The 21,857-nt window shown below is 45.5% G+C and overlaps 1 protein-coding gene and 10 non-coding genes across 11 annotated transcripts in view; 9 read left to right on the forward strand and 2 right to left on the reverse strand.

The window, feature by feature from the left end:
• Positions 1 to 21,857, reverse strand: part of Trap1 (TNF receptor associated protein 1) — a 109,568-nt gene that overhangs the window by 7,183 nt on the left and 80,528 nt on the right. The window lies entirely within an intron of this gene.
• TRNAT-CGU (transfer RNA threonine (anticodon CGU)) lies at positions 14,665 to 14,737 on the reverse strand. Its single transcript has one exon. It is a non-coding gene; the product is annotated as a tRNA-Thr (tRNA).
• Positions 15,478 to 15,550, forward strand: TRNAT-CGU (transfer RNA threonine (anticodon CGU)). Its single transcript has one exon. It is a non-coding gene; the product is annotated as a tRNA-Thr (tRNA).
• Positions 15,933 to 16,005, forward strand: TRNAT-CGU (transfer RNA threonine (anticodon CGU)). Its single transcript has one exon. It is a non-coding gene; the product is annotated as a tRNA-Thr (tRNA).
• On the forward strand, positions 16,388 to 16,460 carry TRNAT-CGU (transfer RNA threonine (anticodon CGU)). Its single transcript has one exon. It is a non-coding gene; the product is annotated as a tRNA-Thr (tRNA).
• TRNAT-CGU (transfer RNA threonine (anticodon CGU)) lies at positions 16,843 to 16,915 on the forward strand. Its single transcript has one exon. It is a non-coding gene; the product is annotated as a tRNA-Thr (tRNA).
• TRNAT-CGU (transfer RNA threonine (anticodon CGU)) lies at positions 17,298 to 17,370 on the forward strand. Its single transcript has one exon. It is a non-coding gene; the product is annotated as a tRNA-Thr (tRNA).
• Positions 17,753 to 17,825, forward strand: TRNAT-CGU (transfer RNA threonine (anticodon CGU)). The gene has a single exon. It is a non-coding gene; the product is annotated as a tRNA-Thr (tRNA).
• On the forward strand, positions 18,208 to 18,280 carry TRNAT-CGU (transfer RNA threonine (anticodon CGU)). The gene has a single exon. It is a non-coding gene; the product is annotated as a tRNA-Thr (tRNA).
• On the forward strand, positions 18,663 to 18,735 carry TRNAT-CGU (transfer RNA threonine (anticodon CGU)). Its single transcript has one exon. It is a non-coding gene; the product is annotated as a tRNA-Thr (tRNA).
• On the forward strand, positions 19,118 to 19,190 carry TRNAT-CGU (transfer RNA threonine (anticodon CGU)). The gene has a single exon. It is a non-coding gene; the product is annotated as a tRNA-Thr (tRNA).

The raw sequence follows: 21,857 nt of genomic DNA on the forward strand, positions 1-21,857 counted from the left end.
CCCCCACAGTGAGGGCCATTAACAGGCTTTCCGACATTTAGTTGTGCCTTGTGACAGTTTACAAACAACACCCAGAACTGTTTTGTGTTAATTAACTGTGTTTAGCTCATACAAGCTTACAAAAAGATGTGCCAAAGCTCATAGTGCTGCACTTCATTGCTTTAGCTTTGCACATATATTCAATGGGCTCCTAAAATAATAAATCAAAAAGGTGATGAGTACTTGCAGCACAGCTTCCTCAAAGACGTGAATGCTGTCGTGAAGAGCAAGATTGTGTTCCTTGGATGTGATACTGTTTTTTTTTTTTTTTTCATTTAGCAGACAAACATCCCAGATTTTTTTTGAGCACATCTGCTTCTGTTTAAATTAAGTTGTCATAACTAAAGTGTCTACCACTATGAAGTGAAATTCTGTGCACTATGGTCATGAACAATCTAAGAAATCGCACAGGTAGTTGAAACATACATGATCTTGGCTTATCCACTGTCACACTGCAAGATAGTACGTATTTCAAGTCATAACCTTTAAAAGTAGCAGAGAGAAAACAACTTCAGCTTTCAAGCCCAAGTATACTGAAAAATTAAACACAATAACAAGTGTGTAATAAATGTGCCCTTTATTAATCTAGTATTCGGAGAGATTCACATCATGTACCACCAAATAATTTCAAGAGTGCTTGCTTGCAAGAGAGTGCTCATGTTCTATCGATATGTCTATGCAAAAAAGAGATTGTGCTCAGAGTTGAGCAGATAGTGTACTGTAAGAGCACCAACAAAGATGTACAAACAACAAAATTGTACAATGCATGCCTAAAGCTTACTTTCTTAGAATTGGGCCTTTTCGATCTGTAAGCACACACTTCATAAGTGTTCCTTTAGCATACATGTTTGCTGCATACTCAGCAGACCGGTCATTACCAGCAACGAGAAATTCTAGCTCTAGTAATTGTGCAACTCAACTCTAACAATAGATGTAGCAAGCCTGAAATAATTTTCAGGCCCATCACCTAAATACATATTACCTATGACATGGGCTCATGGCTGAGAATTAAAACTAGTGCCTACCCTGTCGACACGACCCGACATTGCACAATTGTGAAGTACTCAATGTAGCATTGCAGAGCGAAAAAATTCAGAAATGCACGCATCTGCAATTGCTCATTTAACAAATTTAGCAAACTACATTGCCCTCACTACGCAAGCTATCTATCGGCAATGTGCAAGTTTTCTTCCCGATTCTACATCATGCATTCACTTAAATCAAGATCAATACTACAGGGCAAGCGCCGCATCTGACGGCAGAATCGGACCCTTGTCCTGAAGCCAAGCTATTAAACTCGGAACGCCGCAACACAATGAGCGCAACGTTCATTCAGCGATGTCGATGTTCAGTTATATGCATATGCTTGTTAGCTTTCACAAGTCTTTACACGTGCGTTGAAAGCTTTCGACATGTATGAGGGACTTGTTTTGTTTGGACCCGACCGTATACATTGATTTTGCCAGCTTAAACACTCGCAATAAACGATGCAAACCTTGCTCGATTGACATTGTTTTTGCCAGTCGAGGCCAGCTAGGTCAACTGGCGATAATTACAGACACGAAGCGCGATTTAGCAACGAAAAACAAAAACAAAAAAAACAGAGGAAGCGAGCAGCGCAAACCAGCTGCGAGCCCCATAGCTTCAACAAAAAAAATTGTGTCTGTTCATTGAGGATGATAGTACCACGGCCGCTGGATGAAAGAGCGCACGGGTACGGCCCGCTGCGTGCTTCAAAACCGGCGTGACAGGTGTAGTACCCGAACAGGGGGGGGGAAGGGGGCCAGTTTGCGCGAGCGCCCACACAATCGCATGCCAGTAGTTACGACTGAGTGCTTGCATGTTTGTGTAACCCGCAAAATCTTCTTTTAACATCTGTCCGGCGTGTGCGCACCAGGTAATTATCGACCTAGCTTTTAGATACCTGCAGCCCTTGTGAATTTTCGGTACTGTCTTACTCAAGATTTGGCAGCAGCGGCACGACTAGCGAGCACACGCCTAAGATTTCGCTCCATATTTTTCAGCCGCAACAGGAGAAGACGCTGTGGCTGAAAGCACCGGGGATCCGGGCCGGCGCACTTCGGTACTCGTGTTGGCATCATTCTTTCATTGAAAAGAGAGGCACACCGAAAGATTGCGCTGTTGACGTCACCGGCTGCCACAGCGACGCTACTCAGACACGACCAACGAATTTTCTACGAGGGGTGTGAACCATCATTTGGCAACAGCGGCACGACCAGCGAGCACACGCCTAAGACTTCGCTCCATATTTTTCAGGTTGGTGAATATCTTTTTATGCCATTGTTCTGCTCTCCGCCGCTACTGCCAAGCGCTGGTGTGTAGTTGTAGTGTGAAACTGCAGTGACATGTCACAATTACGTTGTTGTTCATGTCGTCTTGAACCAGAAGACGGACGCCCGCTTCTGGCTTGTTCAGAATGTAAATTCGCATTCCACCTAGGTGCATGCTCAGGCGTTTCGGAAGAAGCATGCAAAAAACGGGAGGAAAAAACATGGAAGTGCAATAAGTGCAAGACTGGCGGCCAGAAATCTGGGACTGATGCGGAAGGGGCGTCATCTGATAGCATAGTAGCGCAGCAACTCCACTCACTTGAACTTAAGATTGATGCACTCCTGGCTTGGCCAAGCAAGCTCCAATCAATGAAAACAGCTGTGCAGCTTCTGTCGAACAAGTTCGATGAATTCAGTGAGCGACTGCACGCCCAAGAAACAGCTACGAAAGACTTGTCGAAGAGAGTCGATAAGCTAGAGAAAAGCAAGGTAGATAAAGATGTGGCTTTGATGGCACAAGATTTAGACAAGCTAGAATATTGTAGCCGACGTATGAACCTAGAAATACATGGCATTAAAGAAACTGAAGGTGAGGATCTTGTGGCAAAAGGGAATGAAATTGCAAAACAAATATCACTTCCCTCCCTGACCCGCAGTGATCTTGAAACCATCCATCGGCTACCCGCTAAGCCAGGCAAGACCCGTGGCATTATTGTGCACTTCATGAATCAGGAAACAAGGGACAACTGGCTCTCAAAGCGGCGACAGCTCAAAAGCGAAAACAGTAACACATACATTTGTGAGAACATGACTTGACAGGCGCGAGAACTGCTCACTATGACCAAAGAATGGGCTAGGAAAACGGGTTTTGCATTCGTGTGGCATGCCAACGGTAAGGTGCTAGTAAGGCGAGCAAATGACGAAAGAGCAGTGGTCATTCGGGGAAGCGAGGACATGATACGTTTATCATGAAGAGTGGTAACAGTTGTGTACTTCTCGGGTGATCCAGTCCCAAGATGTCGTACTCACCATCCGAATGCCTACGCGATCTTCTAACCTTAAGAAGTGGCTCTGCGCTCTCAGTTTTTCATTTAAATGCCAGAAGTTTAAGAAAGAATTTTGATGAGATAAGCATGTTGTTGTCGGAAACTAATTATGCATTTGATATAATTTGCTTCACTGAGACATGGCTGTCATCAGATGATGATTGTATTTTGATTGACGGTTATGAGTGCATTTCTGCATACCGATTACGAAAGCGTGGTGGCGGTGTCTGTGTGTATGTCCGCGCAAACCTCCCATATAGAATTGTTGCCGAGTTTAAGGTCGTAGGTGATAGCTATGAGTGTATAATGTTAAAATGTTCCAATGTGTTATTTTCTGTGATTTATCGCCCTCCTGCTGGTTCAATAAAAAGCTTTTTGAAACTCATTGAGAAATCACTGGAGAGATCTCTAGATTCTCACTTACAGACTGTTTTGGTAGGTGACTTTAACATCAGTGTGTCACTAAATAACCCCAGCTACGTACGCCTAAATGAACTAATCGAAGCATATGGTTGTATGAATGTAATTAGCACCCCAACAAGAATAACCGCCACATCGGAAACAACGTTAGACCTATGTATTACAAGTTTCGATACTACTGATGTCAAAGCAGGCACAATTACTACCGACATTAGCGACCATTTTCCAACATACTGCTTCCTACCAGGCAATCGTGTGATCAAACGTAAGGATGAAATGCTCTTTAGGAGTTATTCTAGCCGCAACACTAAACATTTTGAGAACCTTATCTCTGGAATTGACTGGAGCACGGTTATAGAAGAAAGAGATCCTAATAAATCATACAACATATTTTTAAAACGCTTGACATTTTTATATGACGCGTGCTTCCCTCTTAAGCCCTGCAAAAAACAAAAAAAATGCAAAAAACCATGGGTGACAGTGGAACTATACAACAGAATTAAAGTCAAAAACAACCTTTTTTTAAGTTTTCCTATCTTCCAGAGACGAAAACGATTTACGTAATTTCAAAAAATTTCGTAATACACTGAACAAAGATTTGAAGATAGCCGAGACGGAATACTACATTAGTAAATTTACCACTCATTCAGGAGATGTGCGCCTGCTGTGGGACACAATAAATCAGCTCATTAACAAAAAGAAGATATCCAGACGAATAAAATTTAAAAAACTGGGCATGAGTAAATTAGAAATCGCTGACACCTTTAACAAATACTTTTTAACAGTTGGTGAGTTTACAACAGACAGCACGGAAACGTGCTGCGAGAACTATATACCGTATTTACTCGATTCTACCGCACCCTCGATTGTAACGCGCACCCGATTTCCACCGCGAAAAAAAAAAAAGTAAGACATCGATTGCAACGCGCACCCATTTTTCTCGCTGACCCGCACGATCACACCACTCGAAAAAACGACTCCTTTCGGGAGCGTCTTCCATTTAAATATGAAGTACGGGCGAAGCTTGTGCCCATCTGACGTGTAACAGAGCATTGCCGTCACTGTAGTTTTACCGTGGACCGATGTCAGCACGCGAACTTGCTTCGCCCCCTTTTTCTCGACGGTTGTGGTGCCAGGCATGTCAAAGTAAAGAGGCGTCTGATCGGCATTCCCGATTTGCCAGAGCAGGTAGCCGTTGTTGGGCCGCAAGTTTAGAACGAACCTCTAAAAACTGTGAAGCTTTTCATCGTACTCCTCCGCAAAACTTTTTGCATATGCATGTTCCCCTTCGGAGGGAAAAACCTTTCCTCTTCATAAAGTTAGTTAGCCGGCTCCTGCTCGCTTGAAACTGGCTCCGCATTAGACCTTTTTCTAAGACTAATTGCATAGCCCGCACTTGGAGCAGTTCTGTCGTCACGGGCCGCTGTGCCGCTCGCTGCTCAAGCACATACTCGCCGAGCAGCTCTTTAATTTGCGGAAACCAACCCTGCTGTGGTCCACTGAAGCCTTTGCGTGAAGCTTTGCTGTCGACAATCTTCTGCTTTTGTTTCCGCCGGTCCCGCACGCACATTTCGGGAACTCCGAACGACCGGGATGCGGCCCCATTTCCGTCCGTTTCTGCACACGCAATGACTTTCCTTTTAAAAGCGGCATCGTGATGCACTCGAGTTTTTGAAGTCGGCCCTTCCACGCCGTCGATGCTAATGCACTACTAGATGACAAACTCCTCAGCACACGTACGAAGTGCCGCACATGGGAAACACATAGGCAGAAATGGCCGACGCGCCATGCCGACGCACGTAGGGGGCGGCCATTTTGGATTTGCCGATGGCAATAGATTGACCGTAATTCGTTGTTCGTACTCGATTCTAACGCGCATGCGATTTATGAACTGGCTTAACCGGAAAAAAAGGTGCGCGTTAGATTCGAGTAATTACAGTAGCATCAAATTACCCGTCTAGTGTATTCCTGTTTCCTACTGATCAACAAGAAGTGGTAAAGCTAATCACGTCATTAAAGGATAACTGTGCTTGCGGCCCAGATGACATTAAGCCAAAGCCTTTAAAGGCTATAAGTCACATTATCGCTACACCACTAACGCACATTTATAACTTGATGCTATCTTCAGGTGTTTTTCCCGATCAAATGAAACTTGCAAAAGTAACTGCCATCCATAAAGGTGGGTCATTTGATGAGCTTAACAATTACAGACCTATATCTGTACTCTCTGTGTTCTCGAAAATGGCTGAACGAGTTATATATAAGAGGATTACGGGCTTTCTAAACACAAACAATATAATAGCAAAAGACCAGTATGGATATTGCAAAAACAAGTCTGCTGAGTCGGCTCTTCTAAGCATCAAAGAATACATTCTAGACAGCATTGAAAACAAAATCTTTACACTAGGAATATTTCTAGATTTCAGAAAGGCATTCGACAGTATACAACACGATCTACTTTTAGGAAAACTACCGTATTATGGCATTCGGGGTACCACAGCTCAATTAATACAAAGTTATCTCTCGTCTAGAAAACAATATACCGTTGTAAATAATACACACTCTCAAGTTGAACACATTAAGTATGGTGTGCCCCAAGGATCGATTCTTGGACCTATCCTATTCCTGCTGTTCATTAATTATATCGTAAATATCGAGGGACACAAGAAAATAATATTGTACGCTGATGACACAAATGTATTTTTCGCAGGTTCAAACGTATGTGAACTATATTGATTGATTTGTGGGGTTTAACGTCCCAAAACCACCATATGATTATGAGAGACGCCGTAGTGGAGGGCTCCGGAAATTTTGACCACCTGGGGTTCTTTAACGTGCACCCAAAGTATGTGAACTATATAAAGAAGCTAACGTTTGGATGGAGAAACTAAATTTATGGTTAAATGCAAATAAATTTCAATTGAATATTGCTAAAACAAAGTACATGTTTTTTAAGCCTAAAGGAATAGCTTCTATACCATGCACTCCAATTTACTTCCAGAGCACCAAGATTCAGCGCACAACAATAACATTTCTAGGAGTTCTATTCCAAGAACAACTTTCTTCGTCTCCTCACATTGACACCATAAAAAAAGATCTTTCCAGGAGAATCGGCATTTTAAATAGACTGAGATACTACGTCCCATCAAATGTCAAGCTGCAAATTTACTACGCACTAGTACATTCACAACTAACATACTACTCCTTGGTGTGGCTAACAATGACCACCACAAACCTTAATTCTCTGTTGATATTATAAAAGCGTGCTATACGAGCTATATCCAACACTCCCCTTTACGAAAGTGCTCGACCATATTTTAAAATGTACAAAGTATTGCCTATAAAACTGTTATACAGACATAAGCTATGTCTAGAGATATTACACCAGTATAAACTAAATACATCACTATTCTTGGACACATATTATGTGAAACAAACATCATACGAGTTGAGAAAGAGCCTAATATACAAATATAGATCACGCACGAACTACGGTGACCAATGATTAGCGTCACAAATTCCAAACATTCTAAACAAATACCCAACTATATTACATTTACTGGAAGACGGAATTTCAGCTAGATCATTTAAAAAATAACGAGAGTTCCTAGTGGATGAAAGCAATGCTTTTCTTGATTTTTGAAATTTGTAGTTAATGATGTTTTTGTATTCGTTGCACCTTGTTCATTATTGTCCCTTTGCCTGTTGTTTATTATACTCTAATTTGTCTTGTAGAGCAACTCGATTTCCTAGTCAAGATGTCTCTTGTTAATTTATTTGATAGAAAACATGCATTTGTTTTTAGTTGCCACCACTCGAATAAGGACTGTTTATATTTCTATTCTTTTATTCACACTTCTGGCAGTTCCTGTTCGACTATGGTACCCCTGTAAGATAACACGTGATGTTGTAATTTTCTGTGTACTGTACTTGCGGTATGTTTCTGCTTTGCTGCCAGGGTGGCACGGCCAAGTCAGGCTTTTACTTAGCCTTTAGTCGTGTCCCCCAAGGCAATCTTGTTCAACTTTGCCTTGAATAAAGAAAACCAAACCAAACCAAACCAAAGATGGAACCTTGCACACCGATCAGTTTTCGCGGAAGTAAGAATTGTGAGCACATTTTACTCAGATCCTACAAGATCCCAACTAACAGATCTGGAAGAGCTTCCTTTCTCATGCATCTAAATTACTTATAGTAACCGAGTATGTCGCTTCAGAAAACGTTGGTTCAGATATTTCATTTAGAATATGTAACCTCAGCAACTGCAGTTGCCACTTTTCCTTTAGCACAAAATAAGATAGACTTCTCACTTTCTCCAAACACGTCTATAGCATTCATACAATGCAGTATCAAATGCAACACCTACGAAATATACTTAGCATGTGTGCGATCTCATAACAGTGGACTCTTTGAAATTTCAGTGACTGTAATTTCAACGCTGGCAATTGAGCGAGCAGTTCTCAAGTGAATAATATGAAAACTGTGAGACGAAAAGAGCGATGAAATGCTGCAAAATGCAAACACAACCGCTTGCGTTCCTGCGCTGTTGAATGTTTTCGTCTCTTTCCCTCCCGACGTCCTTATGATAATGCAACTAACTGAACAGTGAACACATAACGGGAACAAGATGCGTGAAAATATTTTATTTATTCGCCATTTAGGGCTGATCCTGGCATTCTGAATATTTTTTTCATTTCTTTACAGTTTTGCATAATAAAACGACTTGACGATTGCTCCAGCTTGTGCGCCCAACTTTTGGCTTCTGTGTCTATCGACAATAAAACCATCCGTTCGGTCTATTCATGTCAGCCTCTTCACGGGCACTGGCGAATGCCAATAGCACTTCAACGCGCTTGTCTTCTGGCGCTTGTCTTCTGTCTTCTGGCGCTTGTCTTCTGTCTTCTGCGTCATACGGTTCTGCCATCCATTACTGTTTGTTTGTTCTACTATGTATCGTCGACAAATATGCACCTGTGTTCATTCAAACGAAGGCTTGTCATGTGCACTCGACTGCCCTACAGCAGCCGTGGTTTTGCGATGTGTAAACATAATAAATACGTGGTTGTCCCTTGAGCAGGCCGTATATATATATATATATATATATATATATATATTGTGAAGAAGAAAACGCATCGTTGGCAAACAACATCGCCACCGCTTGGGTACTGGGTGCTTGGCTTCGCTCGCTCGGCTCGTGCTGATCATCGCCGGCATCTGCTCGACCGTTGCTCTTGTCCGATCGTGTTTCATCGTAGGACCACCGTCGCAACAGTCGCCAATAAACCCTTTTTCAATTGGTGGAGGGTGCTGACATTCCCCGTCGCCTGAACCTGGGTGCTGCCATTCGCCGTCGCCTCAACCTGGAGCTGCGCAACCGAACGCTACCTACCATCATGGCTACCAACAACGCGCAACCTGGCTCTTCCACTCCATCCCCCAGCAACCCCGGCGTTCTTCGTTTGCGAGAGCCCAAAGTCTTTAGCGGAGCTGATGAGACTGACGTGGAAGACTGGTTCGCTAACTACGAACTGGTAAGCGCAAACAACAAGTGGGATGACGCGGACAAATTGACTTACGTCATCTTTTACCTCACTGACGTAGCCGAAATGTGGTATAACAACCACAAAAACGACATTACGACGTGGTCCATCTTCAAAACTTTGTTCGCTGACGTTTTTGGCCGACCCGCTGTCCGCAAGTCCAGAGCCGAACAACGCTTGCGGACTCGCGCACAAAAACCAACGGAATCTTTCACAAGCTACATTGAAGACATCATTGGACTTTGCAACCGACTGAACACCACCATGCCCGAGTCGGAGAAGATTCAACACATCCTCAAAGGGATAAATGACGGTGCATATCAGCTGCTCCTCGCCCGTAATCCTGCCACCGTTGCGGAACTTGTTACTTTGTGTCAAAGTTTCGACGAGTTGAGCAAGCAGCGCGCCCTGACTCGGCCATTTTCCTCACACGCAGACTCGCTCTCGAGTCTCACTTCCGTTCCCGACCACGCACCAACCCTGCAAGAGATTAAAGACTTCGTGCGTGAAGAAGTAGCTCGGCAACTGTCGTTGATTCCCTTCACGCAGCAGCCGCCGTCCTCTCGTCTGCCCTCACCACTCCGCGACGTTATTGCCGAAGAGGTAGCTCAGGCTGTTCCCGTCGCTGCCCACCAGCAGCCTGTGGCCGTGACTGTTCCCCATGCGCCGGCTATGCAGCCCGTGGCCGCGCCTCTTACTTATGCCCAGGTGGTACGCAGCAGACCCCGCCAGCAGCTTTTGCCACCCATGCCTGCAGTTGCTCCCCACTCTACCCCTCTTTCGACACCTTGGGCTGCACCGCGAGTCAGCAATTCCTGGCGCACTGCTGACAATCGACCAATCTGCTACGCCTGCGGTACTCCAGGACACGTGGCACGATATTGTCGTCGTCGTTTCCAATCGCAACACAACGCTACTTGGCCGTTACCGTATGACCCGCCGCCCACGCACCTACCTGCTCCCTATCCTTCACCGCAGTATGGCTACACTAATCTTCCCGGGTCTCAGTCACCCCAGCGCCCAGCTCCGACTCGCTCTTCCCGCTCGCCGTCTCCTCGAAGGCGATCTCTGTCCCCAATGCGTCCCCGACCCGCTTCCTCCAACCGGGAAAACTGAACGCCGCAGTTCCAGAGGCAAGAACTGCGCCGTCATCGAAATGCCCAAGTCCTCGCACTTCACCTGCTAACGTCGTCGCCATATCTGTCGATGGTGTTTCTACATTTGCCCTCATCGACACAGGTGCTGCCGTTTCTGTTATAGCCGCCCAGCTCTGCCGCTCCCTACGCAAAGTGACCACGCCGCTCTCTGGACTATCGCTTCGTACGGCTAGCGCACAGCCAGTCAGACCTCTCGGCACCTGTACAGCCCGCATTTTCATCCAAGGCTCTATGTACGTTGTCGAGTTCATCGTCCTTTCGGTGTGCTCGCATGACGTTATCCTCGGGTGGGACTTCCTGTCACAACATCATGCCGTCATCGACTGCGCACGCGCTGAAGTTCAATTTTCGCACCTGTATGACGAACCTTTGCACGAAACTCTTGAGCGGTCTCCAAAACTCGTCGTACGTGAAGACACTGAAATTCCGCCAGCCTCTCTTGCCGTTGTCCCTGTTTGCTGCGATGACCATAACGACGCTACAGTAATGTTTACACCTTCCGACATTTTCATGAGCCGCAGAGCCGTTTCCTTGCCTTTCGCTACACTCGACGTCACTGCGGGCCGAAGCAATATTTTCGTCCACAACCCCCTTTCTGCACCGCTTACGCTACTTGCCGGCGAATGTCTCGGTCGAGTGGAGTACCTCGATTCGTCTTTATTCCTTAACATGCCAGACGAATCGTGCAGTAGCGCCTCGACCGAACTTCATGCCCTTTCCCCACTGGAATGCTCATCGAGTGACACCTTCTCGAGTTCCATCGCCGACACCTTAAGTGCCCATGAACGCGCCGAGCTTCTTAATCTTCTCCAGCACTTCGCGAATTCATTCGACGTTTCTCAGCCGCAATTGGGTCGGACTTCCGCAGTGCACCACTACATTGACACCGGTTCGCACCAGCCATTGCGTCAAAGACCGTACCGTGTCTCTGCAGCAGAACGTCACGTCATCAACGACCAGGTCGAAGAGATGCTACGCCGTCGCGTTATTCAACCATCGCACAGTCCTTGGGCATCTCCTGTCGTTCTAGTTCGAAAGAAGGATGGATCGATTCGATTTTGCGTCGACTACCGGCGATTAAACAAGGTGACGCGGAAAGACGTCTATCCATTACCGCGCATCGACGACGCCCTTGACAGCCTCCAAGGAGCCGAATTCTTCTCCTCCTTAGACTTACGATCTGGATACTGGCAGGTTCCTATGGCAGAAGCTGATCGCCAGAAAACTGCGTTCATTACACCAGATGGCCTGTACGAATTTAACGTAATGCCATTTGGGCTTTGTAATGCTCCTGCCACGTTTGAACGACTCATGGACAACACACTGCGTGGACTGAAGTGGTCTGTGTGTCTATGCTACCTCGACGACATTGTCGTTTTCTCTCCCGATTTTCCTACACATCTGCGTCGGCTCCAACTGGTGCTGACGTGTTTAACCAACGCTGGGCTCCAACTGAACCTTAAAAAGTGCCGCTTCGCCGCGCGAGAGCTGTCCATCTTAGGGCACATCGTGTCCAAGGATGGTGTTCGACCCGACCCTGCAAAACTGCGAGCAGTCGCTGAGTTCCCGAAACCTACTACACTGAAAGAATTACGCAGTTTTGTCGGACTATGCTCGTACTTCCGGCGCTTCATGCGAAATTTTGCGTCGATCATGTCACCACTGACCAACCTCCTACGCGGTGATGCAGACCTTTCATCCTGGTCTTCTGACTGCGACGTCGCGTTTGCCACGCTCCGTAGTCTGCTAACATCTCCTCCAATTCTTCGGCATTTCGACCCAACAGCTGCAACGGAAGTTCACACAGACGCTAGTGGGGTTGGTCTAGGCGCCGTCCTCGCCCAACGCAAGCCGGGCTACTCCGAATACGTCGTCGCTTATGCGAGTCGCACACTTACTAAAGCTGAGGCAAATTACAGCGTCACTGAAAAAGAGTGCTTGGCGCTAGTGTGGGCGCTTCGCAAGTTCCGCCCTTATTTGTACGGTCGCCCATTCGACCTGGTAACGGACCACCATGCACTTTGTTGGCTCGCCACATTGAAAGATCCTTCTGGCCGCCTAGCTCGGTGGGCACTGCAAATCCAGGAGTACGACATTCGTGTCATCTATCGCAGCGGACGCAAGCATTCTGACGCCGACGCCCTGTCGCGTTCGCCTTTACCTCCCGACTCGGCCTGCGAAACCACTGGTACCAACTCCGTCGCATCTCTCGACCTCGACTCTTTTACCGGTGAACAACACAAGGACCCGTGGATCGCTTCCCTTTTTAACTGTCTCTCTGGATCGTCAACCACTGCGGTACCACGATCTCTCCGACGTCAGGCTGCTCATTTCGCGATTCGTGATCGGCTGCTACACCGACGCAACTACGCCCCCGAAGGTCGTAAGTGGCTCTTGGTTGTCCCGCGCAGCTTGCGATCACAAATCTGCGCCTCCTTTCACGACGATCCCCAATGTGGTCATGCCGGAGTTTTCAAAACTTACGAACGCATTCGCCATCGCTTTTACTGGCGCGGAATGTATAATTTCGTTCGAAAATTCGTTATGGGCTGCCCTGACTGTCAACGCCGCAAATCACCGCCTTTCCACTCGTCCGGTGCGCTTCAACCGCTCCCGTGCCCTGCCAAACCTTTCGATCGGATCGGAATTGATCTCTATGGCCCTCTACCGACAACATCAGATGAAAATCGGTGGATCATAGTCGCTGTGGACCATTTAACACGCTACGCTGAGACCGCCGCCCTTCCAAGTGCCACTGCGCGGGACGTAGCATCCTTCATCCTTCATCGCTTCATACTAAGACATGGTGCACCTCGAGAGCTACTAAGCGACCGAGGTCGAGCCTTCCTATCAGAAGTCGTCACGTCTCTGCTTTCTCAATGCCATGTTGTTCATCGCAAGACCACTGCATACCACCCGCAAACTAACGGGCTCACGGAAAGATTTAACCGCACCCTTGGCGATATGCTCGCCATGTATGTGACATCCGATCATACTAACTGGGATCGCATTCTTCCATTCATCACGTTCGCATATAACACCGCGGCACAGTCTACCACTGGATTTTCACCTTTCTTTCTTCTTTATGGACGCGAACCATCCCACACCATCGACACTCTCCTTCCATACCATCCTGACGCATCCGAATGCCCATCTGTGTCCGAAGCTGCCCGTAATGCGGAAGAGTGCCGTGAACTCGCACGCACCTTTACGTCGCAAGAACAACAGCGCCAGAAAGAAAACAACGCCGACTCTTCACAAAGCCCCAGCTATTCCTCGGGATCACTTGTATGGCTGGCTGTTCCTTACCAAAGCCCCGGCATATCCTCAAAACTCGTTCCAAAGTACGAGGGCCCATACCGCGTTTTGGAGCAAACCTCGCCGGTGAATTTTCTCATCGAGCCACTTTCCCCATCTGACGACATGCGCCGGCGTGGACGTGACATCGTCCACATCGCCCGCCTTAAGCCATATCATAGCCCTCTGCCTCCAGACTCTTAGGTCGCCAGGATGGCTCTTTTTCGGCGGGGGCAAATTGTGAAGAAGAAAACGCATCGTTGGCAAACAACATCGCCACCGCTTGGGTACTGGGTGCTTGGCTTCGCTCGCTCGGCTCGTGCTGATCATCGCCGGCATCTGCTCGACCGTTGCTCTTGTCCGATCGTGTTTCATCGTAGGACCACCGTCGCAACAGTCGCCAATAAACCCTTTTTCAATATATATATATATATATATATATATATATATATATATATATATATATATATATATATATATATATATATATATATATATGGTTGTATGTGGGGTTTAACGTCCCAAAACCACCATATGATTATGAGAGACGCCGTAGTAGAGGGCTCCGGAAATTTTGACCACCTGGGGTTCTTTAATGTGCACCCAAATCTGAGCACACGGGCCTACAACATTTGCAGGATATATATATATATCTATATATATATATATATATATATATATATATATATATATATATATATATATATATATATATATAAGGGAAAGAAGTGTATGCCTAAGGGCTCGTTTTTCCGTGTTTTAACACAATATTAATGAGATATAACAGACAGTAATGCCAAGGAATGTACAGGGGAAGTTATTATAACCAATGGAATGTAAATAAGAAGAAAGAAAAGTGGATGAAAAAATTACCAACTGTGAGCAGGAATCGAACCTACGACCTTCGAATTACGCGTTCGATGCTCTAACCACTGAGCTATCACAGCGGCCCTCCCTCCATCCACCTTTTTGGGTTTATCTGTGAATTTAGAAGTAGGAGCGACAGTCAGTGCTATCTATAAGCCAAACAACAAGTGTGAAAACACTCTTATGCGCATGTTTGGCGTCACGTAGCACGTGAACTTATTATGAGCGGGCAGCTGATTAATTGTCCCTCTTATACAACCTAAACACACCAAGTCTGTCAGTACGAGACCCTCGTTCAATGAAATAAGGGAAAGAAGTGTATGCCTAAGGGCTCGTTTTTCCGTGTTTTAACACAATATTAATGAGATATAACAGACAGTAATGCCAAGGAATGTACAGGGGAAGTTATTATAACCAATGGAATGTAAATAAGAAGAAAGAAAAGTGGATGAAAAAATTACCAACTGTGAGCAGGAACTTCCCCTGTACATAACTTCCCCTGTACATTCCTTGGCATTACTGTCTGTTATATCTCATTAATATTGTGTTAAAACACGGAAAAACGAGCCCTTAGAGGCATACACTTCTTTCCCTTATTTCATTGAACGAGGGTCTCGTACTGACAGACTTGGTGTGTTTAGGTTGTATAAGAGGGACAATTAATCAGCTGCCCGCTCATAATAAGTTCACGTGCTACGTGACGCCAAACATGCGCATAAGAGTGTTTTCACACTTGTTGTTTGGCTTATAGATGGCACTGACTGTCGCTCCTACTTCTAAATTCACAGATAAACCCAAAAAGGTGGATGGAGGGAGGGCCGCTGTGATAGCTCAGTGGTTAGAGCATCGAACGCGTAATTCGAAGGTCGTAGGTTCGATTCCTGCTCACAGTTGGTAATTTTTTCATCCACTTTTCTTTCTTCTTATTTACATTCCATTGGTTATAATAACTTCCCCTGTACATTCCTTGGCATTACTGTCTGTTATATCTCATTAATATTGTGTTAAAACACGGAAAAACGAGCCCTTAGGCATACACTTCTTTCCCTTATTTCATTGAACGAGGGTCTCGTACTAACAGACTTGGTGTGTTTACGTTGTATAAGAGGGACAATTAATCAGCTGCCCGCTCATAATAAGTTCACGTGCTACGTGACGCCAAACATGCGCATAAGAGTGTTTTCACACTTGTTGTTTGGCTTATAGATGGCACTGACTGTCGCTCCTACTTCTAAATTCACAGATAAACCCAAAAAGGTGGATGGAGGGAGGGCCGCTGTGATAGCTCAGTGGTTAGAGCATCGAACGCGTAATTCGAAGGTCGTAGGTTCGATTCCTGCTCACAGTTGGTAATTTTTTCATCCACTTTTCTTTCTTCTTATTTACATTCCATTGGTTATAATAACTTCCCCTGTACATTCCTTGGCATTACTGTCTGTTATATCTCATTAATATTGTGTTAAAACACGGAAAAACGAGCCCTTAGGCATACACTTCTTTCCCTTATTTCATTGAACGAGGGTCTCGTACTGACAGACTTGGTGTGTTTAGGTTGTATAAGAGGGACAATTAATCAGCTGCCCGCTCATAATAAGTTCACGTGCTACGTGACGCCAAACATGCGCATAAGAGTGTTTTCACACTTGTTGTTTGGCTTATAGATGGCACTGACTGTCGCTCCTACTTCTAAATTCACAGATAAACCCAAAAAGGTGGATGGAGGGAGGGCCGCTGTGATAGCTCAGTGGTTAGAGCATCGAACGCGTAATTCGAAGGTCGTAGGTTCGATTCCTGCTCACAGTTGGTAATTTTTTCATCCACTTTTCTTTCTTCTTATTTACATTCCATTGGTTATAATAACTTCCCCTGTACATTCCTTGGCATTACTGTCTGTTATATCTCATTAATATTGTGTTAAAACACGGAAAAACGAGCCCTTAGGCATACACTTCTTTCCCTTATTTCATTGAACGAGGGTCTCGTACTGACAGACTTGGTGTGTTTAGGTTGTATAAGAGGGACAATTAATCAGCTGCCCGCTCATAATAAGTTCACGTGCTACGTGACGCCAAACATGCGCATAAGAGTGTTTTCACACTTGTTGTTTGGCTTATAGATGGCACTGACTGTCGCTCCTACTTCTAAATTCACAGATAAACCCAAAAAGGTGGATGGAGGGAGGGCCGCTGTGATAGCTCAGTGGTTAGAGCATCGAACGCGTAATTCGAAGGTCGTAGGTTCGATTCCTGCTCACAGTTGGTAATTTTTTCATCCACTTTTCTTTCTTCTTATTTACATTCCATTGGTTATAATAACTTCCCCTGTACATTCCTTGGCATTACTGTCTGTTATATCTCATTAATATTGTGTTAAAACACGGAAAAACGAGCCCTTAGGCATACACTTCTTTCCCTTATTTCATTGAACGAGGGTCTCGTACTGACAGACTTGGTGTGTTTAGGTTGTATAAGAGGGACAATTAATCAGCTGCCCGCTCATAATAAGTTCACGTGCTACGTGACGCCAAACATGCGCATAAGAGTGTTTTCACACTTGTTGTTTGGCTTATAGATGGCACTGACTGTCGCTCCTACTTCTAAATTCACAGATAAACCCAAAAAGGTGGATGGAGGGAGGGCCGCTGTGATAGCTCAGTGGTTAGAGCATCGAACGCGTAATTCGAAGGTCGTAGGTTCGATTCCTGCTCACAGTTGGTAATTTTTTCATCCACTTTTCTTTCTTCTTATTTACATTCCATTGGTTATAATAACTTCCCCTGTACATTCCTTGGCATTACTGTCTGTTATATCTCATTAATATTGTGTTAAAACACGGAAAAACGAGCCCTTAGGCATACACTTCTTTCCCTTATTTCATTGAACGAGGGTCTCGTACTGACAGACTTGGTGTGTTTAGGTTGTATAAGAGGGACAATTAATCAGCTGCCCGCTCATAATAAGTTCACGTGCTACGTGACGCCAAACATGCGCATAAGAGTGTTTTCACACTTGTTGTTTGGCTTATAGATGGCACTGACTGTCGCTCCTACTTCTAAATTCACAGATAAACCCAAAAAGGTGGATGGAGGGAGGGCCGCTGTGATAGCTCAGTGGTTAGAGCATCGAACGCGTAATTCGAAGGTCGTAGGTTCGATTCCTGCTCACAGTTGGTAATTTTTTCATCCACTTTTCTTTCTTCTTATTTACATTCCATTGGTTATAATAACTTCCCCTGTACATTCCTTGGCATTACTGTCTGTTATATCTCATTAATATTGTGTTAAAACACGGAAAAACGAGCCCTTAGGCATACACTTCTTTCCCTTATTTCATTGAACGAGGGTCTCGTACTGACAGACTTGGTGTGTTTAGGTTGTATAAGAGGGACAATTAATCAGCTGCCCGCTCATAATAAGTTCACGTGCTACGTGACGCCAAACATGCGCATAAGAGTGTTTTCACACTTGTTGTTTGGCTTATAGATGGCACTGACTGTCGCTCCTACTTCTAAATTCACAGATAAACCCAAAAAGGTGGATGGAGGGAGGGCCGCTGTGATAGCTCAGTGGTTAGAGCATCGAACGCGTAATTCGAAGGTCGTAGGTTCGATTCCTGCTCACAGTTGGTAATTTTTTCATCCACTTTTCTTTCTTCTTATTTACATTCCATTGGTTATAATAACTTCCCCTGTACATTCCTTGGCATTACTGTCTGTTATATCTCATTAATATTGTGTTAAAACACGGAAAAACGAGCCCTTAGGCATACACTTCTTTCCCTTATTTCATTGAACGAGGGTCTCGTACTGACAGACTTGGTGTGTTTAGGTTGTATAAGAGGGACAATTAATCAGCTGCCCGCTCATAATAAGTTCACGTGCTACGTGACGCCAAACATGCGCATAAGAGTGTTTTCACACTTGTTGTTTGGCTTATAGATGGCACTGACTGTCGCTCCTACTTCTAAATTCACAGATAAACCCAAAAAGGTGGATGGAGGGAGGGCCGCTGTGATAGCTCAGTGGTTAGAGCATCGAACGCGTAATTCGAAGGTCGTAGGTTCGATTCCTGCTCACAGTTGGTAATTTTTTCATCCACTTTTCTTTCTTCTTATTTACATTCCATTGGTTATAATAACTTCCCCTGTACATTCCTTGGCATTACTGTCTGTTATATCTCATTAATATTGTGTTAAAACACGGAAAAACGAGCCCTTAGGCATACACTTCTTTCCCTTATTTCATTGAACGAGGGTCTCGTACTGACAGACTTGGTGTGTTTAGGTTGTATAAGAGGGACAATTAATCAGCTGCCCGCTCATAATAAGTTCACGTGCTACGTGACGCCAAACATGCGCATAAGAGTGTTTTCACACTTGTTGTTTGGCTTATAGATGGCACTGACTGTCGCTCCTACTTCTAAATTCACAGATAAACCCAAAAAGGTGGATGGAGGGAGGGCCGCTGTGATAGCTCAGTGGTTAGAGCATCGAACGCGTAATTCGAAGGTCGTAGGTTCGATTCCTGCTCACAGTTGGTAATTTTTTCATCCACTTTTCTTTCTTCTTATTTACATTCCATTGGTTATAATAACTTCCCCTGTACATTCCTTGGCATTACTGTCTGTTATATCTCATTAATATTGTATATATATATATATATATATATATATATATATATATATCATCACTTCGCTCATCACTTCGTCCCACGCTCATCACTTCGTCGTCCTCTTGCCCGGCCTTTAGCCGTGACATTAGCCTCCCTTTCAAGTAAGCATCGTTCCGATGCTTTATAGTTAAAGTGGTTCGTACTCGCTGGAAACGCACGAGTTCATTCGGAGAAATAAGGTTTCATCCGAACAACGTGCACAACTTCTGGAGCACATCTTCGACGCCTTAATGAGTGCGCAGTATCAGGAACAACCTCATAATTAATGTCACGGCAACGCCGTAGAACTTTATAGGGCCCGAAGTACCGTCTTAGGAGTTTTTCTGAGAGGCCACGGCACCGAATAGGAGTCCATATCTAAACTTTCTCTCCTGGCTCGTATGAGACTAGTCGGTGACGAAGATTGTACCGTCTTGAATCGTAGTCCTGCTGGCGACTAATACGTAGGCGTGCAAGTTGTCGGGCTTCTTCCGCAAGCTGGGTGATATAATCAACATCCGTCTCGACGTTTTCCTACTCATGTGGCAGCATGGCATCGAGCATAGTGGTGACTTCACGACCATGAAGAAGGCGGAATGTCATTGTTCTTGTTGTTTCTTGATGAGCCGTGTTATAGGCGAACGTGACATACGGCAAGATCTCGTCCCAGTTTTTGTGCTCCACATCGACGTACATGCAGAGCATATCCGCAAGTGTCTTGTTGAGACACTTCGTAAGACCATTCGCTTGAGGATGATTCACTGTTGTTCGCTGGTGGGATGTGCCACTAAGTCTTAAAACTGTCTGTAATAGCTCGGCTGCGAATGCAGTTCCCCTGTCAGTTATTACCACTGACGGAGCGCCATGCCTCAGCACCACATTTTCCATGAAAAATCGGGCTGCTTCACTTGCCGTGCCCCTATCCAGAGCCTTGGTTTCGGCATAACGAGTGAGGTAGTCGGTGGCTACTATAATCCATCTGTGACCTGCCGATTAGGTGGGAAACGGGCCCAAAAGATTCATTCCGATTTGAGCGAATGGAGTAACAGGCACGTCAATAGGATGGAGGCGGCCTGCTGGTTTGACTGGTGAGACTTTTCTGCGCTGGCAATCAAGGCACGTCCGAACATAGTGTTGAACGGTCGCCGCCAGTCTTGGCCAGTAGTATTTCTGCCTCACTCTGCACAGCGTGCGTGTGTAACCCAAGTGGCCGGATGTTGGTTCATCGTGGCATGCCCGTAGTACTTCACTCCTTGGAGATGTTGGCACGACAAGCAAGTAGTCGTTTCCGTGTGACGTAAAGTACATCTTGTACAGGACCTCGTTGCGCAAGCAAAATGACGAAAGCCCTCTCGCAGACAGTCTAGGTACAGTTGAAGTGTGACCCTCCAAAAAACGAAATATGGGTTCTAGTTCCAGGTCGTCTCGTTGCAGCTGTGCGACAGTAGCCGTGTTTACAACTCCGACAAATGCTGTATCATCATCTTCTACCTTGCAGGTTCGTATGGCGCACGGAAAGGCAATCGGCGTCTGAATGTCACTTCCCTGATCTGTAGACCACCGTCATGTCAAATTCTTGAAGCTTCAGGTTCCAGCGCGCCAACCGTCCTAAAGGGTCTTTTAAATTTGTCAGCCAGCAGAGGGAGTGATGGTCGCTGACAACATTAAAAGAACGACCATACAGATATGGGCGGAATTTCATAACGGCCCACACTACGGCAAGGCACTCTTTTTCCATGGTGGAATAATTCTCTTCCGCACCTGAAAGAGTTCTGCTCGCTCAGCGCTCGCTCGCAATTACTCGCTCAGCGCTATCCTGACAATGCACGAGTACAGCTCCTAAGCCGACATTGCTAGCGTCGGTGTGCACTGTTGTCGGGGCGTCATCATCAAAGAGCGCGAGGACATGTGGCTTCTGAAGATGTTGCCGCAGCTCGTCGAATGATTTTTGCTGCTTTTCATTCCATACGAATGCGACGTCTTCTCTGGTAAGGCGGGTCAACGGCGAGGTAATGCACGAGAAGTTCTCAATGAAGCGTCGGTAGTACGCACACAGTCCTAAAAATCATCTGACCGCCTTTTTGTCAGTTAGCGCTGGAAAATTCGTAACGGCAGCTATTTTTTCAGGGTCAGGCCGTACACCTTCACTGCTGACAAGATGCCCCAGGAACAGAAACTCTTCGAAGCCGAAGTGGCATTTTTCTGGCTTAAGTGTTAGTCTGGCGGAACAGGTAGTTTGAAATACTGAGTGCAGTTGCCTGACGTGTTCGTCGAATGTGGCAGAAAATATGATGACATCATCTAAATACACTAAGCACATCTGCCACTTGAGGCCCGATAGTACGGTATCCATTAGCCGTTGAAACATTGCCGGTGCTGAGCACAAGCCAAATGGAAGTACCTTAAATTCAAAAAGGCCATCAGGTGTCACGAAAGCTGTTTTCTCCCGGTCTCTTTCATCGACTTCTATCTGCCAATACCCACTCCTTAGATCCATCGACGAGAAATAATGCGCCTGCCGCAGTCGATCGAGTGAATCGTCGATACGCGGAA

Source organism: Rhipicephalus microplus, chromosome 6 (assembly GCF_043290135.1).
Source record: "Rhipicephalus microplus isolate Deutch F79 chromosome 6, USDA_Rmic, whole genome shotgun sequence".
NCBI classification, from domain to species: Eukaryota; Metazoa; Arthropoda; class Arachnida; order Ixodida; family Ixodidae; genus Rhipicephalus; species Rhipicephalus microplus.